We start from the raw sequence: 15,545 nt of genomic DNA, 5'->3' as shown, positions 1-15,545 counted from the left end.
CTCCTGAGATACACTTCTACAATCACACAATAACACAACAACACAGTTCACCTCCTGAGATACACTTCTACAATCACACAATAACACAACAACACAGTTCACCTCCTGAGATACACTTCTACAATCACACAATAACACAACAACACAGTTCACCTCCTGAGATACACTTCTACAATCACACAATAACACAACAACACAGTTCACCTCCTGAGATACACTTCTACAATCACACAACAACACAGTTCACCTCCTGAGATACACTTCTACAATCACACAATAACACAACAACACAGTTCACCTCCTGAGATACACTTCTACAATCACACAAACACAACAACACAGTTCACCTCCTGAGATACACTTTCTACAATCACACAATAACACAACAACACAGTTCACCTCCTGAGATACACTTCTACAATCACACAAACACAACAACACAGTTCACCTCCTGAGATACACTTTCTACAATCACACAATAACACAACAACACAGTTCACCTCCTGAGATACACTTTCTAGAATCACACTATAACACAACAACACAGTTCACCTCCTGAGATACACTTCTACAATAACACAACAACACAGTTCACCTCCTGAGATACTCTTTCTACAATCACACAAACACAACAACACAGTTCACCTCCTGAGATACACTTTCTACAATCACACAAACACAACAACACAGTTCACCTCCTGAGATACACTTTCTACAATCACACAACAACACAGTTCACCTCCTGAGATACACTTTCTACAATCACACAATAACACAACAACACAGTTCACCTCCTGAGATACACTTCTACAATCACACAACAACACAGTTCACCTCCTGAGATACACTTTCTACAATCACACAAACACAACAACACAGTTCACCTCCTGAGATACACTTTCTACAATCACACAATAACACAACAACACAGTTCACCTCCTGAGATACACTTTCTACAATCACACAATAACACAACAACACAGTTCACCTCCTGAGATACACTTTCTACAATCACACAATAACACAACAACACAGTTCACCTCCTGAGATACACTTTCTACAATCACACAAACACAACAACACAGTTCACCTCCTGAGATACACTTCTACAATAACACAACAACACAGTTCACCTCCTGAGATACACTTTCTACAATCACACAAACACAACGACACAGTTCACCTCCTGAGATACACTTTCTACAATCACACAAACACAACAACACAGTTCACCTCCTGAGATACACTTTCTACAATCACACAATAACACAACAACACAGTTCACCTCCTGAGATACACTTTCTACAATCACACAATAACACAACAACACAGTTCACCTCCTGAGATACACTTTCTACAATCACACAACAACACAGTTCACCTCCTGAGATACACTTTCTACAATCACACAACAACACAGTTCACCTCCTGAGATACACTTTCTACAATAACACAACAACACAGTTCACCTCCTGAGATACACTTTCTACAATCACACAATAACACAACAACACAGTTCACCTCCTGAGATACACTTTCTACAATCACAAAAACACAACAACACAGTTCACCTCCTGAGATACACTTTCTACAATCACACAAACACAACAACACAGTTCACCTCCTGAGATACACTTTCTACAATCACACAATAACACAACAACACAGTTCACCTCCTGAGATACACTTTCTACAATCACACAATAACACAACAACACAGTTCACCTCCTGAGATACACTTTCTACAATCACAAAAACACAACAACACAGTTCACCTCCTGAGATACACTTTCTACAATCACACAAACACAACAACACAGTTCACCTCCTGAGATACACTTTCTACAATCACACAAACACAACAACACAGTTCACCTCCTGAGATACACTTTCTACAATCACACAACAACACAGTTCACCTCCTGAGATACACTTTCTACAATAACACAACAACACAGTTCACCTCCTGAGATACACTTTCTACAATCACACAAACACAACAACACAGTTCACCTCCTGAGATACACTTTCTACAATCACACAATAACACAACAACACAGTTCACCTCCTGAGATACACTTCTACAATAACACAACAACACAGTTCACCTCCTGAGATACACTTCTACAATCACACAATAACACAGTTCACCTCCTGAGATACACTTCTACAATCACACAATAACACAGTTCACCTCCTGAGATACACTTTCTACAATCACACAACAACACAGTTCACCTCCTGAGATACACTTCTACAATCACACAATAACACAGTTCACCTCCTGAGATACACTTCTACAATCACACAACAACACAGTTCACCTCCTGAGATACACTTCTACAATCACACAATAACACAGTTCACCTCCTGAGATACACTTTCTACAATCACACAACAACACAGTTCACCTCCTGAGATACACTTCTACAATCACACAATAACACAACAACACAGTTCACCTCCTGAGATACACTTCTACAATCACACAATAACACAACAACACAGTTCACCTCCTGAGATACACTTTCTAGAAATAAAAGACAAAATATGTCCAAACATCAGCTTTCAAAGCTGCTGGACTCACTGTATCCTCTTGTCCTCAGTAATAATTCTTCCTTTAGCTGCGGAGCACGTAACGACTGCTGCCATCTAGAGGCCGGAGGTTCAATTGAGACATAAAAATGAACAAAGGCTGTAAATAACACACTTTATTTTAATATAAACAAACCAAAAAAGATCTATAATAGAAATATAAACTATATATATATATATATATATATATATATATATATAATATGATTTCATAGAAACAAATCAATAAATGTTTTTGAAAAAGATGGTTGATGTCGAAAAGAGAAAAGAATCACTGTAAACATTAGTGATTGACGGACACCTGTCACTTCAAACCAAACTTCCTTCTAAGGACCGTGTTTGTTTAGCAGGTACTTACCGCTGCCGACCGTGAACACAGGAAGTGTCAGTGGCTCGTTTGAATGAATAATAACTACTTTAAGGTTATTTATGCACAAGAGATCCGAGCGTTGTTATTGGTCAATAATAAGATCAGACGTCACCGAGAATATCTCGTGTGGTTTCCATGGCAACAACACACACTTCCTGCATCAAGTTAGTAAAGACAAACCTCAGCCAATCAGCAGCGACGTCACATTGAGAGTCGTGATGATGTTATTGATGGACACACAATAATGGACACACAATGATGGACACACAATGATGGACACACAATAACAGTCTCTTTGACTCCAGGAAGGTGAACCATGTGGAGTCAATCGTTCCTCCAGAGATATTGACTTTTAAAGTAACCACGACGATGACAGTGTAACCAGCTGTTGCATCACACACACTCACAGCTGTAACACACACACTCACAGCTGTAACACACACACACTCACAGCTGTAACACACACACTCACAGCTGTAACACACACACTCACAGCTGTAACACACACACTCACAGCTGTAACACACACACACACTCACAGCTGTAACACACACACACACTCACAGCTGTAACACACACACACACTCACAGCTGTAACACACACACACACTCACAGCTGTAACACACACACTCACAGCTGTAACACACACACACTCACAGCTGTAACACACACACACTCACAGCTGTAACACACACACACTCACAGCTGTAACACACACACACTCACAGCTGTAACACACACACTCACAGCTGTAACACACACATTCACAGCTGTAACACACACACTCACAGCTGTAACACACACACTCACAGCTGTAACACACACACTCACAGCTGTAACACACACACACACTCACAGCTGTAACACACACACACACTCACAGCTGTAACACACACACACACTCACAGCTGTAACACACACACACACTCACAGCTGTAACACACACACACTCACAGCTGTAACACACACACACTCACAGCTGTAACACACACACACTCACAGCTGTAACACACACACTCACAGCTGTAACACACACACTCACAGCTGTAACACACACACTCACAGCTGTAACACACACATTCACAGCTGTAACACACACACTCACAGCTGTAACACACACACTCACAGCTGTAACACACACACTCACAGCTGTAACACACACATTCACAGCTGTAACACACACATTCACAGCTGTAACACACACATTCACAGCTGTAACACACACACTCACAGCTGTAACACACACACTCACAGCTGTAACACACACATTCACAGCTGTAACACACACATTCACAGCTGTAACACACACACTCACAGCTGTAACACACACACACACTCACAGCTGTAACACACACATTCACAGCTGTAACACACACACTCACAGCTGTAACACACACATTCACAGCTGTAACACACACACTCACAGCTGTAACACACACACTCACAACTGTAACACACACACTCACAGCTGTAACACACACACTCACAGCTGTAACACACACACACACTCACAGCTGTAACACACACACACACTCACAGCTGTAACACACACACACACTCACAGCTGTAACACACACACACACTCACAGCTGTAACACACACACTCACTCACAGCTGTAACACACACACTCACTCACAGCTGTAACACACACATTCACAGCTGTAACACACACATTCACAGCTGTAACACACACATTCACAGCTGTAACACACACATTCACAGCTGTAACACACACACACACTCACAGCTGTAACACACACACACACTCACAGCTGTAACACACACACACACTCACAGCTGTAACACACACATTCACAGCTGTAACACACACATTTACAGCTGTAACACACATACGCTTCACTAACCACCTCATTAAACACAACATTAGCATCGACTGTAACTTTCTTAACTAGTTCATCTAGTAAATCTAGTAAATCTCAGTTCATTTCTTCTCCTTCAGCCATTGTGGCTTGAAAACAAACACAAGTTCACTATGTTATGTTTGTGATGCTAACAACAAGTAGCTAGCTAACAACAAGTAGCTAGCTAACAACAAGTAGCTAGCTAACAACAAGTAGCTAGCTAACAACAAGTAGCTAGCTAACAACAAGTAGCTAGCTAACAACAAGTAGCTAGCTAACAACAAGTAACTAGCTAACAACAAGTAGCTAGCTAACAACAAGTAGCTAGCTAACAACAAGTAGCTAGCTAACAACAAGTAGCTAGCTAGCACGCTCTCTGATCAGCCAATCAATGCTCTGACATCACCGTACGTCTTCCTGCAGGCACAGGCGTCAACTCTCACCTGATTGGTCGAAGCGTCTAATAACACGTGTGATGCGTGTTTGAAAGAATCTCAGCGAGTACACACTCTTGTGTCGCAACATGACGCACAAAGTACACAATCCTGCTGTCAATCACACTGAGAAGACTCGCCCGAGGCTACAAACCTCTGCACGACTACATTCATGACTGCAGGTGACAAACCTCTGCACGACTACATTCATGACTGCAGGTGACAAACCTCTGCACGACTACATTCATGACTGCAGGTGACAAACCTCTGCACGACTACATTCATGACTGCAGGTGACAAACATCTGCACGACTACATTCATGACTGCAGGTGACAAACATCTGCACGACTACATTCATGACTGCAGGTGACAAACCTCTGCACGACTACATTCATGACTGCAGGTGACAAACCTCTGCACGACTAAATTCATGACTGCAGGTGACAAACCTCTGCACGACTACATTCATGACTGCAGGTGACAAACCTCTGCACGACTACATTCATGACTGCAGGTGACAAACATCTGCACGACTACATTCATGACTGCAGGTGACAAACATCTGCACGACTACATTCATGACTGCAGGTGACAAACCTCTGCACGACTACATTCATGACTGCAGGTGACAAACCTCTGCACGACTACATTCATGACTGCAGGTGACAAACATCTGCACGACTACATTCATGACTGCAGGTGACAAACATCTGCACGACTACATTCATGACTGCAGGTGACAAACCTCTGCACGACTACATTCATGACTGCAGGTGACAAACCTCTGCTGAACCAACAACATTCATGACTGCAGGTGACAAACCTCTGCACGACTAAATTCATGACTGCAGGTGACAAACCTCTGCACGACTACATTCATGACTGCAGGTGACAAACCTCTGCACGACTACATTCATGACTGCAGGTGACAAACCTCTGCACGACTACATTCATGACTGCAGGTGACAAACCTCTGCACGACTACATTCATGACTGCAGGTGACAAACCTCTGCACGACTACATTCATGACTGCAAGTGACAAACCTCTGCACGACTACATTCATGACTGCAAGTGACAAACCTCTGCACGACTACATTCATGACTGCAGGTGACAAACCTCTGCACGACTAAATTCATGACTGCAGGTGACAAACCTCTGCACGACTACATTCATGACTGCAGGTGACAAACCTCTGCACGACTAAATTCATGACTGCAGGTGACAAACCTCTGCACGACTACATTCATGACTGCAGGTGACAAACCTCTGCACGACTAAATTCATGACTGCAGGTGACAAACCTCTGCACGACTACATTCATGACTGCAGGTGACAAACATCTGCACGACTACATTCATGACTGCAGGTGACAAACCTCTGCACGACTACATTCATGACTGCAGGTGACAAACCTCTGCACGACTACATTCATGACTGCAGGTGACAAACCTCTGCACGACTACATTCATGACTGCAAGTGACAAACCTCTGCACGACTACATTCATGACTGCAGGTGACAAACCTCTGCACGACTACATTCATGACTGCAGGTGACAAACCTCTGCACGACTACATTCATGACTGCAAGTGACAAACCTCTGCACGACTACATTCATGACTGCAGGTGACAAACCTCTGCACGACTACATTCATGACTGCAAGTGACAAACCTCTGCACGACTACATTCATGACTGCAAGTGACAAACATCTGCACGACTACATTCATGACTGCAGGTGACAAACCTCTGCACGACTACATTCATGACTGCAGGTGACAAACCTCTGCACGACTACATTCATGACTGCAGGTGACAAACCTCTGCACGACTACATTCATGACTGCAGGTGACAAACCTCTGCACGACTACATTCATGACTGCAGGTGACAAACCTCTGCACGACTACATTCATGACTGCAGGTGACAAACCTCTGCACGACTACATTCATGACTGCAGGTGACAAACCTCTGCACGACTACATTCATGACTGCAGGTGACAAACCTCTGCACGACTACATTCATGACTGCAGGTGACAAACCTCTGCACGACTAAATTCATGACTGCAGGTGACAAACCTCTGCACGACTACATTCATGACTGCAGGTGACAAACCTCTGCACGACTACATTCATGACTGCAGGTGACAAACATCTGCACGACTACATTCATGACTGCAGGTGACAAACATCTGCACGACTACATTCATGACTGCAGGTGACAAACCTCTGCACGACTACATTCATGACTGCAGGTGACAAACCTCTGCACGACTACATTCATGACTGCAGGTGACAAACATCTGCACGACTACATTCATGACTGCAGGTGACAAACATCTGCACGACTACATTCATGACTGCAGGTGACAAACCTCTGCACGACTACATTCATGACTGCAGGTGACAAACCTCTGCACGACTACATTCATGACTGCAGGTGACAAACCTCTGCTGAACCAACAACATTCATGACTGCAGGTGACAAACCTCTGCACGACTAAATTCATGACTGCAGGTGACAAACCTCTGCACGACTACATTCATGACTGCAGGTGACAAACCTCTGCACGACTACATTCATGACTGCAGGTGACAAACCTCTGCACGACTAAATTCATGACTGCAGGTGACAAACCTCTGCACGACTACATTCATGACTGCAGGTGACAAACCTCTGCACGACTAAATTCATGACTGCAGGTGACAAACCTCTGCACGACTACATTCATGACTGCAGGTGACAAACCTCTGCACGACTAAATTCATGACTGCAGGTGACAAACCTCTGCACGACTACATTCATGACTGCAGGTGACAAACCTCTGCACGACTACATTCATGACTGCAGGTGACAAACCTCTGCACGACTACATTCATGACTGCAGGTGACAAACCTCTGCACGACTACATTCATGACTGCAGGTGACAAACCTCTGCACGACTACATTCATGACTGCAGGTGACAAACCTCTGCTGAACCAACAACATTCATGACTGCAGGTGACAAACCTCTGCACGACTAAATTCATGACTGCAGGTGACAAACCTCTGCACGACTACATTCATGACTGCAGGTGACAAACCTCTGCACGACTACATTCATGACTGCAGGTGACAAACCTCTGCTGAACCAACAACATTCATGACTGCAGGTGACAAACCTCTGCTGAACCAACAACATTCATGACTGCAGGTGACAAACCTCTGCACGACTACATTCATGACTGCAAGTGACAAACCTCTGCACGACTACATTCATGACTGCAGGTGACAAACCTCTGCACGACTACATTCATGACTGCAGGTGACAAACCTCTGCACGACTACATTCATGACTGCAGGTGACAAACCTCTGCTGAACCAACAACATTCATGACTGCAGGTGACAAACCTCTGCTGAACCAACAACATTCATGACTGCGGGTGACTAACCTTCAGGTGAAGAAAGTCACTGAGACTCTTCTCTCAAAGTTCATGTTGGTTTCATAAGAATCGAGGGAACATGAAGTCAACAGAGGACGTGAACGCACCACTTGAGGAAGGACCGTGAACACATCACAGTTAAGCTAGTTATCAAGTTGTGCTAGTTTGAGTTAATGTTAGCCTGAGAAGTTCATGTTGAAGCTCAACAACAATAGTTTGTCTCTCAGTTGATCCACAGACTCTTCTGGTTCAGTTCGATCTTTCAGACACTTTTACACTTTTACACTTTCTACGAGTCACTGCTGACGTCACGACTTGAGCAACAATTCCAGAAGTTTCCTCGTTAAAGTTGAACTCTGACCTGAGAGAAGATCCAGTCCCGGCCCTGTGTCCGCAGCTCGACCTGGAGATCCACAGATTCCTGACCCTCGGAGAGTTTGTTCACTGAAGACCAGAAAAGACTTTTTCATTCTCTTCTCCTCCCTTTTCTTTCTCTTCTCCTCCCTTTTCTTTCTCTTCTCCTCCCTTTCCGCTCTCGCCGCGCAGACTCCACCCTGCGCGCGGCAGACGCGGCGGGCGCGGCAGGCGCGGCGGGAGCGGCAAACACACTGTTGCCGCTTCCGCCGCTTCCGCTGCTGCGAAATCCGACGTGGACGTGTGAGTGCGCGTGTGTGCGCGCGCGTGCTGCTAAGTTTGTGTGTGAATGTGTGTGAGAGAATAACATCACGTCACAAATGATACAAAGATACACATTTGACGAGGAAACACTTCAATGACGTCACTATGACAACGTTAAACTATACATGATGGTTTAATGAAAGAATTACTAGTTAAGTATTGAATCATTAGTTAAATATTGAATTACTAGTTAAGTATTGAATCATTAGTTACATATTGAATTACTAGTTAAGTATTGAATCATTAGTTACATATTGAATTACTAGTTAAGTATTGAATCATTAGTTAAATATTTAATTACTAGTTAAATATTGAATTACTAGTTAAGTATTGAATTACTAGTTAAGTATTGAATCATTAGTTAAATATAGAATCATTAGTTAAATATTGAATTACTAGTTAAATATAGAATCATTAGTTAAATATTGAATTACTAGTTAAGTATTGAATCATTAGTTAAATATCGAATTACTAGTTAAGTATATAATCATTAGTTCAATATTTAATCTCTAGTTAAATATAGAATCATTAGTTAAATATTTAGTCTCTAGTTAAATATAGAATCATTAGTTAAATATAGAATCATTAGTTAAATATTGAATCATTAGTTAAATGTTGAATCATTAGTTAAATATAGAATCATTAGTTAAATATTGAATCATTAGTTAAATATTTAATCTCTAGTTAAATATAGAATCATTAGTTAAATATAGAATCATTAGTTAAATATAGAATCATTAGTTAAATATTGAATTATAGGTTAAATATTGAATCATTAGTTAAATATTGAATCATTAGTTAAATATTGAATCATTAGGTAAATATAGAATCACTAGTTAAATATAGAATCATTAGTTAAATATAGAATCATTAGTTAAATATTGAATTATAGGTGAAATATTGAATCATTAGTTAAATATTGAATCATTAGTTAAATATTGAATCATTAGGTAAATATAGAATCACTAGTTAAATATAGAATCATTAGTTAAATATTGAATCATTAGTTAAATATAGAATCATTAGTTAAATATTGAATTATAAGTTAAATATTGAATCATTAGTTAAATATAGAATCATTAGTTAAATATTGAATTATAGGTTAAATATTGAATCATTAGTTAAATATTGAATCATTAGTTAAATATTGAATCATTAGGTAAATATAGAATCACTAGTTAAATATAGAATCATTAGTTAAATATGGAATTATAAGTTAAATATAGAATCATTAGTTAAATATTGAATCATTAGTTAAATATAGAATCATTAGTTAAATATAGAATCATTAGTTAAATATAGAATCATTAGTTAAATATTTAGTCTCTAGTTAAATATAGAATCATTAGTTAAATATAGAATCATTAGTTAAATATTGAATCATTAGTTAAATGTTGAATCATTAGTTAAATATAGAATCATTAGTTAAATATTGAATCATTAGTTAAATATTTAATCTCTAGTTAAATATAGAATCATTAGTTAAATATAGAATCATTAGTTAAATATAGAATCATTAGTTAAATATTGAATTATAGGTTAAATATTGAATCATTAGTTAAATATTGAATCATTAGTTAAATATTGAATCATTAGGTAAATATAGAATCACTAGTTAAATATAGAATCATTAGTTAAATATTGAATCATTAGTTAAATATAGAATCATTAGTTAAATATTGAATTATAGGTTAAATATTGAATCATTAGTTAAATATTGAATCATTAGTTAAATATTGAATCATTAGGTAAATATAGAATCACTAGTTAAATATAGAATCATTAGTTAAATATTGAATCATTAGTTAAATATAGAATCATTAGTTAAATATTGAATTATAAGTTAAATATTGAATCATTAGTTAAATATAGAATCATTAGTTAAATATTGAATTATAGGTTAAATATTGAATCATTAGTTAAATATTGAATCATTAGTTAAATATTGAATCATTAGGTAAATATAGAATCACTAGTTAAATATTGAATCATTAGTTAAATATAGAATCATTAGTTAAATATTGAATTACTAGTTAAGCTGATGTTTGTGAATCAGTGACAAGAACAAATACTTTTACTTCAGTATAACTTGTTCTACATTCAACGTTTTTCCTCGATAGTTTAAATCGATGTACTTTAGTTAAAGTTAAAGTATATACAAGTAACACGGAGTGTAAGTGCAGATGTTGCACACTTGCGCCATCTAGTTGTGGAAATGAATACACAAGAGAATTAAACTGTAGAATAATTTACACTTTTTAATTTGAGTTCAAATGTTTTATTAACTTCTGTAATGTTGTAATTAAACTATGGATTATTGTTAGATTCATTCTTTTCTTTTATCGTCTTTGTCATAGTTTTCTATCAAACAATGTTGACGTGGATTTGTAGTCGATTGTCTTTTTAATTCAACTTCTTTTTAATAAATCATTCTTTTGTATTTACTAAAAGTTGGTTAAACTAGTTGAAGATTAAACTTCGTCCGGACAAGGATGTAGCTTAGCATTAGCATTACTAGATAAAATACAAACTGGTGAAGATTAACATGAAATAAGTTCTTACCAACATTTCTTCTTTCTTCCACAGAGAAATGTTCATTATGGTCATTAATTAAAGTCAAACGTGACACATTTCTTTTGTTTTGTTCTTAACTTTGTCAGTAATGGAAGTTAAAACATGAACCACAGCTAGCATTAGCATGAAATTACTCACAGCTAACCTTAGCTTACACACAGCTAGCATTAACATACACACACAGCTAGCATGATCATGATCACAGCTAGCATTAGCATACACACACATTAGCATGAGCTTACGCACAGCTAACCTAAGCATACACACACAGCTAGCATGAGCATACTCACAGCTAGCATTAGCATACACACACATTAGCATGAGCTTACGCACAGCTAACCTAAGCATACACACACAGCTAGCATGAGCATACTCACAGCTAGCATTAACATACACACACATTAGCATGAGTTGGTGCCGTGTTGTGTCGACACTGATGTTGTGTGATTGTGTAGATGGACGAAGCAACAGTGTTGTGTCGACACTGATGTTGTGTGATTGTGTAGATGGACGAAGCAACAGTGTTGTGTCGACACTGATGTTGTGTGATTGTGTAGCTGGACGAAGCAACAGTGTTGTGTCGACATTGATGTTGTGTGATTGTGTAGATGGACGAAGCAACAGTGTTGTGTCGACACTGATGTTGTGTGATTGTGTAGATGGACGAAGCAACAGTGTTGTGTCGACACTGATGTTGTGTGATTGTGTAGATGGACGAAGCAACAGTGTTGTGTCGACACTGATGTTGTGTGATTGTGTAGCTGGACGAAGCAACAGTGTTGTGTCGACACTGATGTTGTGTGATTGTGTAGATGGACGAAGCAACAGTGTTGTGTCGACACTGATGTTGTGTGATTGTGTAGCTGGACGAAGCAACAGTGTTGTGTCGACACTGATGTTGTGTGATTGTGTAGATGGACGAAGCAACAGTGTTGTGTCGACACTGATGTTGTGCGATTGTGTAGATGGACGAAGCAACAGTGTTGTGTCGACACTGATGTTGTGTGATTGTGTAGATGGACGAAGCAACAGTGTTGTGTCGACACTGATGTTGTGTGATTGTGTAGATGGACGAAGCAACAGTGTTGTGTCGACACTGATGTTGTGTGATTGTGTAGATGGACGAAGCAACAGTGTTGTGTCGACACTGATGTTGTGTGATTGTGTAGATGGACGAAGCAACAGTGTTGTGTCGACACTGATGTTGTGTGATTGTGTAGCTGGACGAAGCAACAGTGTTGTGTCGACACTGATGTTGTGTGATTGTGTAGATGGACGAAGCAACAGTGTTGTGTCGACACTGATGTTGTGTGATTGTGTAGATGGACGAAGCAACAGTGTTGTGTCGACACTGATGTTGTGTGATTGTGTAGATGGACGAAGCAACAGTGTTGTGTCGACACTGATGTTGTGTGATTGTGTAGCTGGACGAAGCAACAGTGTTGTGTCGACATTGATGTTGTGTGATTGTGTAGATGGACGAAGCAACAGTGTTGTGTCGACACTGATGTTGTGTGATTGTGTAGATGGACGAAGCAACAGTGTTGTGTCGACACTGATGTTGTGTGATTGTGTAGATGGACGAAGCAACAGTGTTGTGTCGACACTGATGTTGTGTGATTGTGTAGCTGGACGAAGCAACAGTGTTGTGTCGACACTGATGTTGTGTGATTGTGTAGAAAAGCAACAAGTGATGATCAACATCCATTTATTCCTGGTTTCTAGAGCAAATAAAATCTGTCGACACGAGTCGACATAATTACAGTTTGTACAATACCAGTAAAATTGGTAAAGATCTCGTCAGCCTGGTCGCGTCGCCGAGGCACCAGCGACGCGCAGACGCCCGGGTGACCCGACTGGTGTTGAACCGTGACAATTATAAAATCTATCTGTACATTATTAGCCTCTCCAGGTGAGGTCGCACCTGTCGTCGGAGCTTCTCGACACTTTTAACACTCGATTCTTTCTCTGAACTTTAAATGTTTCAACATTTACCAGATTTTAAACAAACTTTCGTTTCAACTCATAGAAAAACGAAGACGATCAACAGTCGAGCAGATTCAAGTTCGTCGCATCAGTAAATAAAACTCTTATAAATAAAACGTTTACAAAACGTCAACAGTCGAGTCGGTCGAGCTGAAGGTCGTCGACGTGTTTTCAAGGACGTTAAAACCAAGAAGGTTAAGATGATAAAACTTGACTTTTCGGCCTCAAACACGTTGAGACGAACGAGTTAAAGAAACGTTTCGAGGAACTTGATCCTCTGGGACCAAATGATGGGAAATAAACCTACAGTTTATTCTGAACTTCTTTGTGAAGAATAAACTGTTAACTTTAGACTGAAGGTCGTTTGGCGACACAAATGCGACGGCGACACAAATGCGACGGCGACACAAATGCGACGGCGACACATTGTGACGGCGACACAAATGCGACAGCATCACAAATGCGACGGCGACACATTGTGACGGCGACACAAATGCGACAGCATCACAAATGCGATGGCGACACATTGTGACGGCGACACATTGTGACGGCGACACATTGTGACGGCGACACAAATGCGACGGCGACACATTGTGACGGCGACACAAATGCGACGGCGACACAAATGCGACGGCGACACATTGTGACGGCGACACATTGTGACGGCGACACAAATGCGACGGCGACACATTGTGACGGCGACACAAATGCGACGGCGACACATTGTGACGGCGACACAAATGCGACGGCGACACATTGTGACGGCGACACAAATGCGACGGCGACACATTGTGACGGCGACACAAATGCGACAGCATCACAAATGCGACGGCGACACATTGTGACGGCGACACAAATGCGACAGCATCACAAATGCGACGGCGACACATTGTGACGGCGACACAAATGCGACGGCGACACATTGTGACGGCGACACAAATGCGACGGCGACACAAATGCGATGGCGACACATTGCGACGGCGACACAAATGCGACGGCGACACATTGTGACGGCGACACAAATGCGACGGCGACACAAATGCCACGGCGACACATTGTGACGGCGACACAAATGCGACGGCGACACATTGTGACGGCGACACAAATGCGACGGCATCACAAATGCGACGGCATCACAAATGCGACGGCGACACAAATACGACGGCGACACATTGTGACGGCGACACAAATGCGACGGCGACACAAATGCGACGGCGACACAAATGCGACGGCGACACAAATGCGACGGCGACACAAATGCGACGGCGACACAAATGCGACGGCGACACATTGTGACGGCGACACAAATGCGACGGCGACACAAATGCGACGGCGACACAAATGCGACGGCGACACATTGTGACGGCGACACAAATGCGACGGCATCACAAATGCGACGGCATCACAAATGCGACGGCATCACAAATGCGACGGCGACACAAATACGACGGCGACACAAATACGACGGCGACACATTGTGACGGCGACACAAATGCGACGGCGACACAAATGCGACGGCGACACAAATGCGACGGCGACACAAATGCGACGGCGACACATTGTGACGGCGACACAAATACGACGGCGACACATTGTGACGGCGACACAAATGCGA

General features: G+C 41.2%; 1 protein-coding gene across 2 annotated transcripts in view; it reads right to left on the bottom strand.

Annotated features, from left to right (window-relative positions):
• Positions 1–11,948, bottom strand: part of tln1 (talin 1) — a 121,177-nt gene extending 109,229 nt beyond the window's left edge. The window contains exons 1-2 of one of the 2 annotated variants that reach the window (XM_087790440.1): positions 11,933–11,948; positions 9,054–9,136 (exon numbers count right to left, since the gene is read on the bottom strand). The gene's annotated coding sequence lies outside the window, so the exon portion shown is untranslated. Of the gene's footprint in view, positions 1–9,053; positions 9,197–11,932 lie in introns of those variants that run through there. The other variant, XM_087790441.1, reaches the window with a different exon arrangement.
• Between the last annotated feature and the right edge of the window lie 3,597 nt (positions 11,949–15,545).

Source organism: Callionymus lyra, chromosome 5 (assembly GCF_982586985.1).
Source record: "Callionymus lyra chromosome 5, fCalLyr1.hap1.1, whole genome shotgun sequence".
Classification (NCBI taxonomy): Eukaryota; Metazoa; Chordata; class Actinopteri; order Syngnathiformes; family Callionymidae; genus Callionymus; species Callionymus lyra.
Note: the sequence above shows the minus strand (reverse complement) of the source record. Positions and strands in the feature narration are given on the sequence as shown.